The 15,458-nt window shown below is 44.5% G+C and overlaps 2 pseudogenes; both read left to right on the top strand.

The window, feature by feature from the left end:
• The first annotated feature begins 461 nt into the window (after nt 1-461).
• Nucleotides 462-2,014, top strand: LOC148090359 (elongation factor 1-alpha 1 pseudogene; annotated as a pseudogene).
• A 2,215-nt stretch (nt 2,015-4,229) lies between these two features.
• Nucleotides 4,230-15,111, top strand: LOC107535016 (glutamate-rich protein 4 pseudogene; annotated as a pseudogene).
• The last annotated feature ends 347 nt before the right edge of the window (nt 15,112-15,458 follow it).

Consider the following 15,458-nt stretch of genomic DNA (forward strand, 5'->3'; position numbering starts at 1 on the left):
GGACTTCCATTTCGGGGCTCTAGGAACTCCGATCACCTACCGCCCTGGGCGCCGCCATCTTGCTGGGATTGCGTCACCGGAAGGGGCCCTTCCCGTTTTACCCAGCCCGCCTGGCTCCGTGTTTGGCGTTTTTTTGGGTCACGCTCTCCTCTTGAAGGCGCTTGCATTTTTTACTCTTTTTTGGGTTCAGGGATTTCTCTGAGTGCCCTCTCTGTAGGCTTTGTAGTGGGACTCTAGCCTTTCCCTAGGAGAGGGTGGGCAGTCCTTCCAGTTAGAGCACCTTCCCTTCCTCTGACTGAAGTCAGGGTTCCCCTGAGCATCCCTGTTCTCCAGCTCTCCCTCGCTCCCTCCTTGCAATAGGGAATTCAGTGCCCCCCAAATTGCCCAGCATTATTTTCCCCTGGGAAAAAGATCGAGCGGGTGTCGAGGTTAGACTTCAGGGTAAGGGATGGAGAGGAGATCTCAAGATTAGTGCTGTGAGCCTTTTCGCAACGGGTTTGCCGCCAGAACACAGGTGTCTTGAAAACCACCACTAACAAACCCAAAATGGGAAAGGAAAAGACTCATATCAACATTGTCGTCATTGGACACGTAGATTCCGGCAAGTCTACCACTACTGGCCATCTGATCTACAAATGTGATGGGATCGACAAAAGAACCATCGAAAAATTTGAGAAGGAGGCACCTGAGATGGGGAAGGGCTCCTTCAAGTATGCCTGGGACTTGGGTAAACTGAAAGCTGAACGTGAGCGTGGTATCACCGTTGCTATCTCCCTGTGGAAATTCGAGACCAGCAAGTATTATGTGACCATCATTGATGCCCCGGGACACAGAGACGTCATCAAAAACATGATTACAGGCACATCTCAGGCTGACTGTGCTGTCCCGATTGTTGCTGCTGGTGTTGGTGAATTTGAAGCAGGTATCTCCAAGAATGGGCAGACCCGTGAACATGCCCTTCTGGCTTACACACTGGGTGTGAAACAACTGATTGTTGGTGTTAACAAAATGGATTCCACTGAGCCACCCTACAGCCAGAAGAGATACGAGGAAATTGTTAAAGAAGTCCGCACCTATATTAAGAAAATTGGCTACAACCCTGACACATTAGCATTTATGCCAATTTCTGGTTGGAATGGTGACAACGTGCTTGAGCCAAGTGCTAATATGCCTTGGTTCAAGGGATGGAAAGTCACCCGTAAAGATGGCAATGCCAGTGGAACTGCACTACTTGAAGCTCTGCATTGCATCTTACCACCAACTCATCCAACTGATAAGCCCCTACGTCTACCCCTCCAGGATGTCTACAAAATTGGTGGTATTGGTACTGTCCCTGTGGGCCGAGTGGAGACTGGTGTTCTCAAGCCTGGCATGGTGGTCACCTTTGCTCCAGTCAATGTTACAACTGAAGTAAAGTCTGTTGAAATGCACCATGAAGCTTTGAGTGAAGCTCTTCCTGGGGACAATGTGGGCTTCAATGTCAAGAATGTGTCTGTCAAAGATGTTCATCGTGGCAGTGTGGCTGGTGACAGCAAAAATGACCCACCAATGGAAGCAGCTGGCTTCACAGCTCAGGTGATTATCCTGAACCATCCAGGCCAGATCAGTGCTGGGTATGCACCTGTGCTGGACTGTCACACAGCTCATATCGCTTGCAAATTTGCTGAGCTGAAGGAGAAGATTGATTGTCATTCTGGGAAAAAGCTGGAAGATGGCCCTAAGTTTTTGAAATCTGGTGACGCTGCCATCGCTGATATGGTGCTTGGCAAGCCCATGTGTGTTGAGAGCTTCTCTGACTCTGGGCCGTTTTGCTGTTCGTGACATGAGACAGACAGTTGCTGTTGGTGTCATCAAAGCAGTGGACAAGAAGGCAGCTGGAGCTGGCAAAGTCACCAAGTCTGCCCAGAAAGCTCAGAAGGCTAAATGAATATTATCCCCAATACCTGCCGCCCCAGTCTTAATCAGTGGTGGAAGAACAGTCTCAGAACTGTTTGTCTCAATTGACCATTTAAGTTTAATAGTAAAAGACTGGTTAATGATTACAATGCATCGTAAAACCTTCAGAAGGAAAGGAGAATGTTTTCTGGACCATTTGTGTGTGTGTGTGTGTGTGTGTGTGTGTGTGTGTGTGTGTGTGGCAGTTTTTAAGTTATTAGTTTTTAAAATCTGTTATTAGTTTTAGTTAGTTATTAGTTTTTATTTATTAGTTTTTAATGGAAACAACTTGACCAAAAATCTGTCACAGAATGTTGAGACCCATTAAAACAAAGATTAATGAGGAGAAGGAAAAAAAGATTAGTACTGTGATGTGTGTGTGACTTCAGTTTGGAGCTCCGAGTGAAGAGTCGATGTGAAGTCTTGAGGATGGAATCATTCATTCATTCACTCCACAAATTTACTGAGCAGGTACCATGGCGCAGGCACTGCTCTGGGTGCTGAGGTTACCGTGGTGAACAGGACCGACCCAGCCCCATCTCCGGGAGTCAGCATTCCAGGCAGGGAGAGGATGGATAGGAAACACCAGAAGAAGCAAGGTAACTTCAGATAGTATTTGATAAGAGGCAAATACGAACAGGTAATATGATAGGGAGTGACAGCGGTACAGGGCCATTGGCAAAAGCCTCTCTGAAGACATGACATTTAAGTGGAGGATAAGAAGGAAACGGCCATTCAAACATCTGGGAGGAAAGTGTTCCAGGCAGGGTAGCAGCCAGTGCAAAGGCCCAGAGGTGGGAACCGTCTTGAAGACAGAGGTGGAAGACCAGGTCAGGCAGGTGGGCCGGGAGCTGACTGTGCAGGCCTGGTAGGATTTTATTCCCTTCTCAGGACAGTGTCATCTAATTTACATTTTGTAAAGATCAATTCTGCCAGGCGGGAAACAGATCTTAGAGGGCGGGGGGGGGGGGGGCGCAAAGAGGCTACTATACTCATCCAAACCAGAGATGAATGGAGACAGGAGCAGAGATGGGGCAACGGAAATGGTGAGAAGTACTCAGATTATGAATCTCTTTTTGAGTTGGAGCCAGCACCTTGAGAAACTACAAGGACAGTGCTGCCACTCAGAGAGATGGGGAAACTGGGGAGTAGCAGGTGCTTGGAAGGACAGGTGTGGTAGGCTGAGATGACCCCCCCTCAAATATCCATGTTCTGATCCCTGGAACCTGTGAGTATGTCACTATCAGTGATACGCAAAAGATGTGGTTAAGTTAGAAATCTTGAGATGGGGAGACTATCCTGGGTAATTGAGGTGGGCCCAATGTAATCATGAGGATATTATAAAATGGAGGCAGGAAAGTCTTGATGACAGATGGAGGAGCTTGGAGTGATACAAGGAAGGGGCTATGAGCCCGGAAATGTGGGTCGCTCCTAGAAGCTGTTAAAGTTAGAAAATTGATTCTCCCCTAGAGTCTCCAGAAAGAACCCAGCCCTGTGCACCCACTTTAGACTTGTGACCTCTGGAGCTGTAAGAGAATAACATTGTGCTGTTTTAAGCCACTAAGTTTGTGGTAATTTGTTAAAGCAGCACCGGGAAACTAATACGGTGGGGTAGGTCCCAATTGAGAGTTCTGTTTTGACCATATGCATCTTGAGACATCCAGGTGGAGATGCTGAATAGGGGTCTGAAGCTCAGGAGGGAGGTCAGACTGGAGTCAGGGACTTTGAAGCCATTGACACATCAAAGGAATTTGAATGTCCTGGGCCTGACAGAGGGGCTCTAGCAGAGGGAGGCCTGCAGTGTGTTCCAACCTTTTCCCTGGCAGGGCCCAGTGCTGAAAGTGATACCATCTGTGGGCAAGTCTAGAGTCAGCAGAGTTGGCTGCTCAGCGAAATACCAGCAGCCCGGACATTGAGGCAGCCCAGCCGAGGGATCATTCTCTTGGAAGCCATTCCTGGCTCCTCAGGCACACTGATTGGGAAGCCCTGGATGGCTTGAGTGGAGAAAGGCAAGGACGAAGTTGGGGTTTGAGGATGAGTGTTGGGACCTGAGACCCAGGAGAGGGCTACACAGGATGAGGCCAGGCATCAATAGACATCAAAGACAGGGAGGGGTTATTCCTGGGAAGAGACATGGAGGGGTGGAGTTGGATGCTTGTAAGCGGAGTTGAGATTAGGCTTCAGAAAGAAAAAAATGCTGATTCTCACTGAAGAATGGGCTTTGGGATGCCATGTCAGACCCTTCCACTGCCCTTTATTTCCCCCACCCCCCAGGTCTCCAGGGGGCTGGGTCATTCTGGGCCTTGCTACTTCCTGTTCTGCGCAGCCACTGCTCAGAGACTATGGAGCTGTGGAGGCAGCTGAGGCAGGCTGGACTGGTGCCTCCAGGGCTGGGTCCAACCCCCAGGGCCCTGAGAGGTGCCCCCCCATCAGGGAGAGCTGACCAGACCCTCATGTCCCCAGGGGCAGACACTGAAGGTGGCAGGGAGAGTCTGCTGTGGATCTGGGAGGAGTTGGTGAGTGAGGAATTTGGAGGGGCAAGAGATAGAGTAGGGGTGGGGGAGAATTAATTAATTAATTAATTAATTAAAGGCAATGTGTGAAAATAGAAAGGGCCAGAGATTGAAAGACAGAAATTGAGAGACGGAAATTGAGAAATAAAGCCAGGGACACACACACAGAGAGGGAGAGAGAGAGAGACCCAAAGAGAGGTAGACACATAGACCCAAAGAGTGAGAGGCAGGAATAGAGACAGACACAAAGAGAGACCCAGAAAGAGATGGAAATGGAAAGCAGAGATTGAGGACAGCAACAGAGACAGAGACTCAGATTAAATCTAAGAGACAGAGAGATGGAGACAAAGGCAGAGAAATACAGGCAGACAGAAAGACGGGGTATGGAAAGACATAGAAACAGACAGGTGGAGACAGAGAGATGGATAGCAAGAGAGGGAAGAGAGAGACCAAGAGATTAAGAGTCAGACACACACAGAGAGACGTAGAGACAGGGAGAGACAAATGGAGAGAGAGCGACAGATCAAGAGACACCGTGAGAAGCAGGATGGCAGATAAGGTCCCGGGACACAGCAAGGACCTGCCCAAGGACATGGTATAGGTAGTAAGGTGATGGGAACAGGGACCACTGTGATGGGATTTTACAGTGGACGAGAAAGATTGGGCTCAACTCCAAGTACAGCATGGGCAAGTGGAAATTTACGGCGCAGGAGCCGCTGGGGGACAGTGGATAGAAAGTTACATCAGCAGGAAGGGGGCATTTTGGGTCAAGCGACTCAGCAGGATTCCTGCTGAAGACAGGCCAGGGTGATCAGACATCAGCTGGGAGATGTGGGAGGTGAAGAACCAGACTAGATAAGCTATGGAGAGCGTTCAGGGATGGAGGATGGGGATTATTGCTAAGACTGCATTTTACGAGGCGGTGCACAGGTGGGCCTACGGGAAGTTTCAGGAGCCTGACTAAAGTTAGGTCAAGCAAAGACTCTGTCAGGTCCTGAGCTGGGACCTGCTTCCACCCAGGTTGGGGGGCATGCTCTCTGGGGTGGAATGCCCATGACTCTCCCTTCCCTCCTGCAGGAGAAACTTTGAAGAGCGATATCCAGCTGCTGGGCCAGCTGTGTAGCCTGGGGCTGGAGACCTGGTGCTGTGGGAGGAGCTGGTTGCCTTCCTAGAAGAGGCCCAGGATGAAGAGCCTGAGGGGAAGCAAGAAGAAGGACACCTGGGGTCTCCTGTCCGGCCTCAGCCCCCCGCCCCCCGGACTTGGAGAGGACTATGTGGGGCCCTGCCAGAGTGTTTCCCATGGGCATATGGCATTTTACACTAAGAAGAGGGGTGCTTTGCAGGCCAGATCAACCTGCAAAGGTTCTGAAGCTGCCCGCAGTGAGATTCAGGGATCGGCCTGTGAGCTGTGGGCGTGTTTGAAGATGATGTGGGAAGTTTGCAGAAAACCTGTAGGCGGATTTGCAGAGGTGCTGCAGGAGTGTTGCAGGGAACCTGTGGGTCTTTGCAAGTAGAATGGAGATGCTTGCAGATGAGGTTTTAGATGAAGGCTGTCCACTGGCTCCATGAGGCTATTGAGCACTTGAAATTGGCTAGCCCTCACTGGGGTGCCCTGTAAGTGTAGCATACACGCTGAATGCTAACTTTTCAAAGGCTTTAGTATGATAACAAGAATATAAAACATTTCAATCTTAAAAATTAGTTACATATTGAAATGAAAATATTTTGACTATATTGTGATACATAAAATATTACTAAAACAAATTTCACCTGTTTAAGGTTTTTTTATTGTGGTGAAATATACATTAAAATTCATGATTTTAACTTTTTTTTTAACCGTTACCAGAGGATATTTTTTCCATTGCTTTTCAGAGAGAGTGGAAGGGAGAGAGAGAAACATTGATGTGAGAGAGACATATCGATGGGTTGCCTCCCGCACGTGCTCTCGGAGTATCAGTGATTGAGCCGTCAAGCCAGGTACATGCCCTTGAGTGGAATTGAACCCGAGACCCTCTAGTCTGCGGGCCAATGCTCTAACCACTGAGCCAATCTGGCTAGGGCGCTCATGAATTTGGAAGGCTACAGTTTGGGAGAGATGCAAATGTCTAGGTCAAGAAAAGTTCCAGATGCCAAGCTCTGTTGCCTTCTCCTTGCGGAGTGAGGCTGCTGCCCACTCCTGGCACATCGATGTGTTCACCACCCAGGACCCTCACCCTGTCCCCAGTGTCTAGAGTTTTTCCTGGGGTTACCTCATGTAGACATGATTTTTTTCATTCTCAACCATGTGATAGAACCCAGTCTGCAGCTTCCCCTACCCTCTGTGGAGGTCAGGCTGACCCCAAGCCCCAACCTTCTTGTCACTTCATTAGTCTTTCTGGTGATCCACTCCCTTCAGGATCTTGTTGGTATGAACTCAGGTGTAATCTAAGTGGTTCACACATGACAAAGACACTACTATTATGAGAAAATGCCAAGAGTTTTAGAAGTTACCTCCCAGGGAGCCATGGAGAAAGACCAGATAAATCATTGTACAGAGCCCAAGTCTGTACTTTTGGAATTCATTTGGCATTCATTTGCTCCAAGCTTCCAAGGGCTATCTCACGGTGCCTACACCCTGGGGCCATTGCCAATGGGTTAAATCATGCGTGATAGGAGTTTGTCCCTTATTGACAAACTCTCTATTCAAGTTTATAGTTTCTCATCCTCAGAATCCTCCAAGTCCTGGCTCCCAGGAATACTCTCCTGACCCTTCTCGTGCATGGTAGTCTGATTCTGTAATTCCTTTGTCGTATAGTCCCTCCCCTCCTGTTAGCCAGTGCAAAACAGTTCCTTCTGGTTATGCTGAGATTTGGCCCTAGTTGGTTGGTGACCAGAAGGGCTGGTGGGTCCAGCTTGTGACGGGCCCTGCATTGTCTTATAAGGCAACCTTGTCTTGCCTCATTGGAGGCATCAGCATAGTCTTTCAGAAGGCAGGGTGTGTTAGTTTTCTATTGTTGATGTAACAAGTTACCACAAATGTAATGATTAAAATAACACAAACTTATGAGCTTACAGTTTTGGAGGTCAGAAGTCAGAAATGAATCTTAGATGGTCATAATAAAGGTGCTGGCAGGTCTGATTTTTTTGTTTTGTTTTTTTTTTTTGGAGGCTTTAAGGGCAGATTCTTCACTTGCATTCATTGGCTCATGGCCCCTTCTTCCATATTCAAAATACAAAAGCCAACCTCTGCCTCCACCACATCCCCTTCTGACACTGCCCCTCCTGCCTCCGTCTTGTACAGTCCCTTGTAATTATATGGGGCCCATATCCCACTTTCTCTGGAGATGTAAACACAGGTGGTCTAACTCCCAATACGTGGCTATACCACCGTGAGGGTCGAGAGACACTTTAGTTCAATGAGACCGAGCCAATAATTCAAGTTTCAAGAAGGGAGACAGAGACAAACACAAAGCAAATCACACAGGGTTTCTTTACCAGTTCCCGATGGTTCTCGGCACCAGCAGGCCACCCGGAGGATCTGCAGAAAGACACACACACGGGGGTGCGGCCGCGACGGCGTCGGTCACTGCAGCCCTCTGGAAGCTCTGGCAGAGAGGTGCAGGGCAGAGCAACGCAGGGGCAGCTTTCCCGGAGCTGGGGACGAAGTCTGTGGGGAGCAGACAAGCATCCAAGGATGTGGCCGAAAAGCTCCTGCTTTTAACAGTTCAGTTGCAGGTGTGGTGCATCTTCGGTGTGTCTTATCGGGGTCCGACAGAGCTCGGGGCCTGGTTGGAGGCTGGGGCTACAAAGTGTTAATCTTATCGTGGCACGCAGGCATCACAGCTACACTCAGTCACACAAGATGGAGTTACTTATGTCAAGTCTAATACACACATCAAACTTAGATTCCTGACTCTAATACACACACAAATCTATTTCTATAACAGTTCACCTGGTGATTCCCGGGGATTTAGTCCAAAGGAATCAGACTAAAAAGGTTTCTCCTTCCGGGGAAGAAGAGTAAAAATCATCTTAAGAAAGAGATGAAGCAAAAAGAAACAAGCAAAACCAAGAGCAGTTTCCTTAATCAGAGTCCAAGTATTTTGTAAAGAAGAAAATCCATGTTGAATGAGGGTCACGGGGTTCAGCGCGTTCCAGTTGGGAGTGCAAGGTACCATTCTCCAAAGTGAGAGGAGGGTATCTCCGAGATGGCAGGCGCTGTGTAGTTTCCTGACGTCCTCCTTGGTCGCGATGGTCCCAGCATTTGGTACGTAGACGATGTGATGTAGTTTGTCTATTGGCTTCTTGAGTTGTTGAAGCGTCTTCTTAGTGAGACCCTCAAGTTGTGCTAACTTAGTAAAAGATTTGTTAAGGGTGGGCGGGGCGGTATAATGCTTGGTAGTTAGAGTAGGGACAAGGGGCACAGAAGGGTGCCAAAAGATAGTTGAAGATTCTGTATAAGTAGTGTAATGTGTGACATTATTTATAGAAATGTTCATAGCATTAGTAAGGAGAGAGCAATTATTGATGCCTTGAAATGTTGACATCCAAAAAGGTCTTATGGTCCAAGTAGGAAATGTTAGAGAAACAAATTACCCAATTATGTCTTCCTAAAGAGTAGAAAGTGGGTCTAGGCTGATGTGGGATTAAAGCAACAGGAAAAGAGTCTGCATAAAGTGCATTATGAGCAATGAAGACAGTGGGCGAGAATTCAATAAGATCTGATTTTTTGAAGAAGTAGGGATCAACGAACAAAAGATCGCCTACAGGTAAGACATAATCTTCCCCTATTTTGGTAGGGATGTCAATAGTGGAGTAGGCTAGGAGATTTTCTCCGCCAATAGTTGTTAGAATAGATATTTTGCAGTCTGCCGTGTCACAACCGACAGGTTTAGAGAAGTCAACTCTTGCAGTAGCATCGCTCCATAAGGGATTAAATCCGGTACCTAACTGCATTAAATTAAGCATGTCTCTGTGGGCCTGAGTCAAATGGTCTTGAATTTTTATGCATTGCCATTTGAATTGATACATTTGGAATCGAATATTGAGGTCCTCTAGGTCCATGTGAAGCTTTTGGATAGCCTCATTCTGTTGTTTAGTTGCTTCAGATAATAATCTGATTTGTTGTTGAGTCTGTGCAGCTAGTGCGTAGGCCGAATCGAAAGAAGATGAGACTAACCTCATGATTTTTGCCTGTTCCATGGCCGTTTCTGACATGAAGACATTTAAGTCACGTGTCAGTTTGTTGATCTTAATAGAATTAGCTATAGATACAGTTAGGGAGAGAGATGCCATTGCAAATGAGGCTGCATCAAGTTGTAGGAGTTTCCTAACATTAGAATGAAAACGTTGGGGAAAGGGTGGTAATTGTAAGTTAAGTTGTTGTGAAGCGCACGCAGGTATAAGAGAGGTTACAAGAAAGTCGGAAGGTGAAAAGTACAGAGTGGTGCGTTGAATTTGTGGTTTGTAAATAATTCGAATTGGATTATCAGAGTGGGTCATGACAGGAGGTGGTGTTAAAATGGTAGGTGCAGGCTTAATAATACCATATGAATAGATGGAAGGAAAATGTAAAGTCCTTAAACATATGGTGCTATTATAACATCCTCTATAGATAATGCAGGGGTCTAGAGGTGTCTTGGTGAAGCATTGATCTCTCGGGTTTGGTACATGGAAGAAATCAGAATTAGGTAATACTGTGTGGTTAGTAATAGGTGAGTGATGGTGTAGGAAAGCTTTTTTCCATCCTCCTTCGAGGTACATTATCATGTATGATTGATAACCTAGTGATAAACTTCCTGCGATTCTAAAGGTGTTGTGAGTGTTAATCTTTGCACCAAAAGTAGAAAACCAAGAGGTTGGTTTCATTCCATAAGAGACATTTTAAGTGAGATTAATCCTAGGGTCTAATACCTGAGAACAAAGATCCCAATGAGTTTTGTCTAAAGGGAATGGTGTTGGTCGGGTAACATTTTCAGGAAACTTGTACCATTTCTGCATAGTGTGAGGTGCTGCACTAGTAAGAGTGCCCTGAGTATAATCAAATTTTTACTGATATATTCCTATACTTTGTGATAGGAAAAGGGCCATAAGAGTAAGGATGATATCTAAAGGGTGCAGCTTTAGTGTTAATGGAATGTACTGGAATAACACCATATGGTAGGTTAGGATGTAAAATCATGAATTTGTGAATGGAACAGTCATGGTATGTCTGACTTTCCCTTGTTAAATTGATACTAGAGGTGTTACTTCTGAATAAAAATATAGGAAATGTTGTTTGTTGAAATTGGATAGACAAAAATTGGAGTGTGATATTGCCAATAAGTGAGGCATTTAGATTATCGGGTTCTTCCCTTATTAAGATACGAGTAGACTGAAGCCAATTGTGTAAGGTTGTGTCTATTTTTGATGTAAATGTCATTGTACTTGTTGTGATGTTAGAGCAGTCTTGTGGTGAGTATTCAAGAGCTTTTATAGGTGTTTTTGTGCCTGCAATCATAGTACTTAATAGTTGTTTGTATAATATTTCCTTTGCCTCGGCATAAGTGAGTACTATTAAGCATGCCCCTCTGTTTTGGTAAGTTCTATGTGTTTTGGGTAAATCCTAGAGCCGATGGCGTTCTGAGCTTAGATGCTAATGTGGTTGTTTTTTGATAGGTATGTTTCTGTAAGAGTTCCTTCATCGGTTTTGGTAGGAAAGAAGGGTCTCTACAATAAATTGCCTTTTCTATGAATGTAAAGCTTTGATCGAAAGGGTCGGTATTATTGAGAGGAAAAGAATTATTCACTATGCCTGCCGCAAAACAGATTTGATAGATGGGACCAAATCGAGGTGCTTCCCATAATTTGGGTTCTATGGTGAAATCATCATAAGTGACAGGGGAAATTAGATCAGTCAGCACCTGAGGTATATGTCTAAAAGGCCCAAAATTATTGTCCTTCTCTAGGTATTCTTCAGGTGTGATTGTATCATCTAATGGTGTCCTCATATGAGAGGCAAATGCAGCGCCTTCAGAGGCACCCATAGTGCACTCTATTCCAATGCAAAAATTGCCAAAGGTTGGAAAATTTGGAAACTCTGTAAGATAATACTGATAATATGTTATGTCACCTTCCTTTACTGTATGATTAATAGGATGTCCTTCAGGGAAGCCTTCTGGTAATGTGGGATTCAAAATTGGTGGTGAGAAAAAGGGTTTGGGATTCATGAAAGTTGGAGTGGTTGGTGAGGTTTCAGGAGTAGTGGTCTCTATGGTTGAGGATATTTCTGTTGTTTCTGTTGAGGCGGCTAGATTTGAACTAGTATTGTCCTCATTATCATACTCATAGTCCTCTATATCTGTGTCATCTAGTTCTCCTGTGTTCCAAAAACTCATTAAGTGTTCCATGAAGGGTACTACATTAAAAGTTGCTCTTTGTATACAAGTATTGTTTTCTTCAGCGCTATAAGGGTCTATTGACTGTATCAGCATTATGATGGATCCTCTCCATTGTAAAAGGGTATCCTTAGAGACATGATAAGTTATGCCCTGTGGTTCCCGAGATTGAGTGTCAACAATTGATACAGATCTAGTATGTAATGCATCCTGAAACCATTGAAGTTTCACACAGTCTTTAAGTTGTGTGTGATGGTATGCTCTTAGAGTAGTCTGATCTTCATTTAAAGCTTGTAGCTGACAATACTTCTGTGTATAATAACTGGGACATAGTTTATGTGTAGCAGTGTAATATAGAGAAGTGTTGAAATCAAAGTGTCCTATAGTTAGACAAAAAAGAGTATTGTTAGTGAAGATATAAGGAGGGTGAAAGATGTAATGTTGTGGAAGTTGTTCTAAAGTAATGTTATGAAGAGGTGGTTCCATAGTCATAGCTGCTGCTATAGTATTTGGTTTTATAGTAGTAGAAGTAGAAGTTTCAGAAGAAGTTTCAAAAGAAGTAGCTATAGTAGGAGAAATAGTTGTGCCATTGCAGATTTTGAAGAGTATTACAGAAGCTAGAGTTATATAAATGACTCCTCTTCCTCTATCATTTGCATAAGTTCCTCCGATTCTTTTTCTCGTTGGGTAATAGCTGGGTGGAAATGCCATTCTGGGGTTGATTCGGGAGCTCCTAGGCTTCCTAAACAAAGTTGAGTAAGAAATTCTGTTGGTGTGGACAATGAGAGTATCTGAGGTGAATTTCTATCTTCTGCATAAATTGCTTGTTATATAATTATTGTTATATAATCTTTCAGCATAGAAATCCAATCAATTGCAGCCTGACCTGGTAAATATTCAGAAAGGCTTTGAATATCATTAAGGGTTCCTTGAACTATTTCTATAATTCCACCCGAGAGAGCAGAGCAAATAGGTTGTGGGTAAGCAATCGCATCTAGTAAAGCAATCCTAGTGTACCATGAGGGGTTGATAAGATCAGGATAGAGTCTGTGGTAATTTCTCTGTTGTGGCGGTGGGTTCAGGTGTGAAAGTGGGTAAAGAGGAGTAGAAGGTTGTAAAGGTTGGGTTGCAGTAGGTGCTGAAGGGGTATGAGTAGGAGGTTGTGGTAAAGCCACAATATCAGCAATATCTGGCGATGGAGGAGGAGTAGGATTAGAAAGTTGAATAGTATCAGGTGATGGGGTAACTATATTTCCTTTGACATTCTGAAGGAATTCGGTTATGTTGAGCTCCCATCGCTCCAGGATAGACCTGTCAGGATACAGACAGTGTGATTATAGAACCAAGATGTGGGGGTAGTGAGGTTGGAAATGATATCATGAATTATTCCTCGAAGATGTTCGGTATCATTAGGTGTGATGGGTGGAGTGTATGTTCTCCATTGGCACCACATAAGAGTCAGGGTGCCCATCGCTATGGCGAGGAGTAGAATAAGAATAAGAAGGAAAGTAACGATTTTCACAACGGTCCCTAAACGCATCCTGTGATATAAAGACTATAAGGATTTGTAAGAGAAAGAAAGGAGGTATGGCTGATAGAAGTGCGTAAAGCAATATGATAAGTGTAGGCCTCAAGTAAAGGGTTGAGAATGGCATATCTTGGTCTGTTGTAAATGTCCCTTGTTATTTACAGTCCAATATAGTGAGGCTCCGCTGTGTGCAATTATTTCCTGTGGGGATAGGGAGCCATCTTTAGGATTTTGGGTTAAGATTTTATAAGGTAAATTTCTATGAATTTTAGGTGTAGGTGGGACAAATTCATAATCTGGGATTTTTTCAAGATGAGGAGCATAAAGTTCTTCAAATGGTGATAACCTCTGTGGTCTAGGTCTGCTATTTAGTAAAAAGGTAGCTCTATCTAACAGCTCTTGTAGAGACGTGAAGTGTCTGTCCATCATCAAAGTTTGAATCTTATGTTTAAGAAGACCATTATGTCTTTCAATTGTACCTGCTGCTGTAGGGTTATAAGGTAAATGAAAATTCCAATCAATATCACATTCCTGTGCTAATTTCTGAACTTTTGCGGCTGTAAAGTGTGAACCTTGATCTGATTCAATGCATTGTGGAGGACTAAAACGGGTCATCCAACTTTGGATTGTTTTAAGAGTAGTATTGGCATCTGGGTGATTAGGACCAATTGCAGTTAGAATTCCAGTGCATACATCTACTAAGGTACAAGCATATTTTTGGGTAAAAGGTACTGCTAATGGACCAATAAAGTCAATTTGTAGAAGTTGATTAGGAAATAAGGGTTTACTAATTCTAGGTGGTTGTAAAGCCCTAAACATCTGAGTTCCTTTACAAGTTTCACAAGAATTTACAGCTGATTTAATATCTTTAATGGGGGTCTTAATATTTCTTTTATAGAACCAATTTATGAGTGCAGTGTGTCCAATGTGTCCTAAATTAGCATGAATCTGTTTAATGAATTGGATTGGTAGAATAAGTTCTTCCTTAGGTTTGTCAACCATGTATTTGCCATCTCTCTTTTTTAACTTGATAGTTGGAATTAGAGGTATAAAATAGTTACCATCCTTGTCTTTCTTAATGGATAATTTGATGGGTAATGATTTAGTTCTATCAAGGATTGTGACTTCTTGATCGGGTGTGAGCCCTTTAGCTAATTGATCTGCTACTTGATTGTGTAATGTAGTAGGTGAGTTGTCTGTAGCGTGTGCACTAACATGTGTGACATATATCTTAATCCTTTCTGAAAATTCATCTAACTTAGCCCAGTAAGGTTTGGACCAAATTTCCTTTCCATTAATACTCCAATCAGTTTCTTTCCATTTCCTAGACCATAATATAATACCATTATATATGGCCCAAGAGTTGGTGTAAATATACACCTTAGCTCTATGTTGTTCTACAGAGTCTCACTGCTAGGTATGCTGCAATGAGTTCTGCATGCTGAGCAGATTTGGACTCACCCTTTGCTGTCAGGGCTTGACATGTCGCGGGATTGAAAGCCGCAGCTCTCCAAGTATGTCGGTCGCCGGACACGGAGGCTGATCCGTCTGTAAACCAGGCATTTTTCAAGGTGGGTGAATATTTCGGTCCACGCCCTCCAATGGGTTTTGCCATTGGGGCAAGCTTGTTGGCACGGGTAGGTGGCTCTACCTCAAGCTTGCAAACCTCCTCGGTGAGGAGGGCTGGTTCTCCAGCGCCGCTGGCACTACGCCAATTGATATACCACTTCCATGCGAGTACCTTCTCCTCAATTTGGCTACCTGCCAATTCTTCCGCTGACATATCTAACCATGCCTTCAATGGCAAGGTACTCCTGACCTTAATGGGTTGAAGTCCCGTCAAAGGCTCAGGATGCAATAATGCAGCATACAAAGTCCAAATTAACTTTTCATAAGGGGAGTATTTAAAATGAGAATATGGAAATTTTTTTGGACCAAAATCCCACTGGAATTAATCTAGGCTCATCTGGTGACTTTTTGTAAAGCCCCCAGTGACCATGATCCTATAGGAAAGCTATGTCTAATACTATCTTATCTCCCAGTCTTATAGACTGGAGGGTAGAAAAGAGGTGTATGTACTCCTTAAGTTGTTGAAAAGCCTCCTCCTGTTCCTCATTCCAAACAAAA

Source organism: Miniopterus natalensis, unplaced genomic scaffold (assembly GCF_054644295.1).
Source record: "Miniopterus natalensis isolate mMinNat1 unplaced genomic scaffold, mMinNat1.hap1 Scaffold_119, whole genome shotgun sequence".
In the NCBI taxonomy this organism is placed as follows: domain Eukaryota; kingdom Metazoa; phylum Chordata; class Mammalia; order Chiroptera; family Miniopteridae; genus Miniopterus; species Miniopterus natalensis.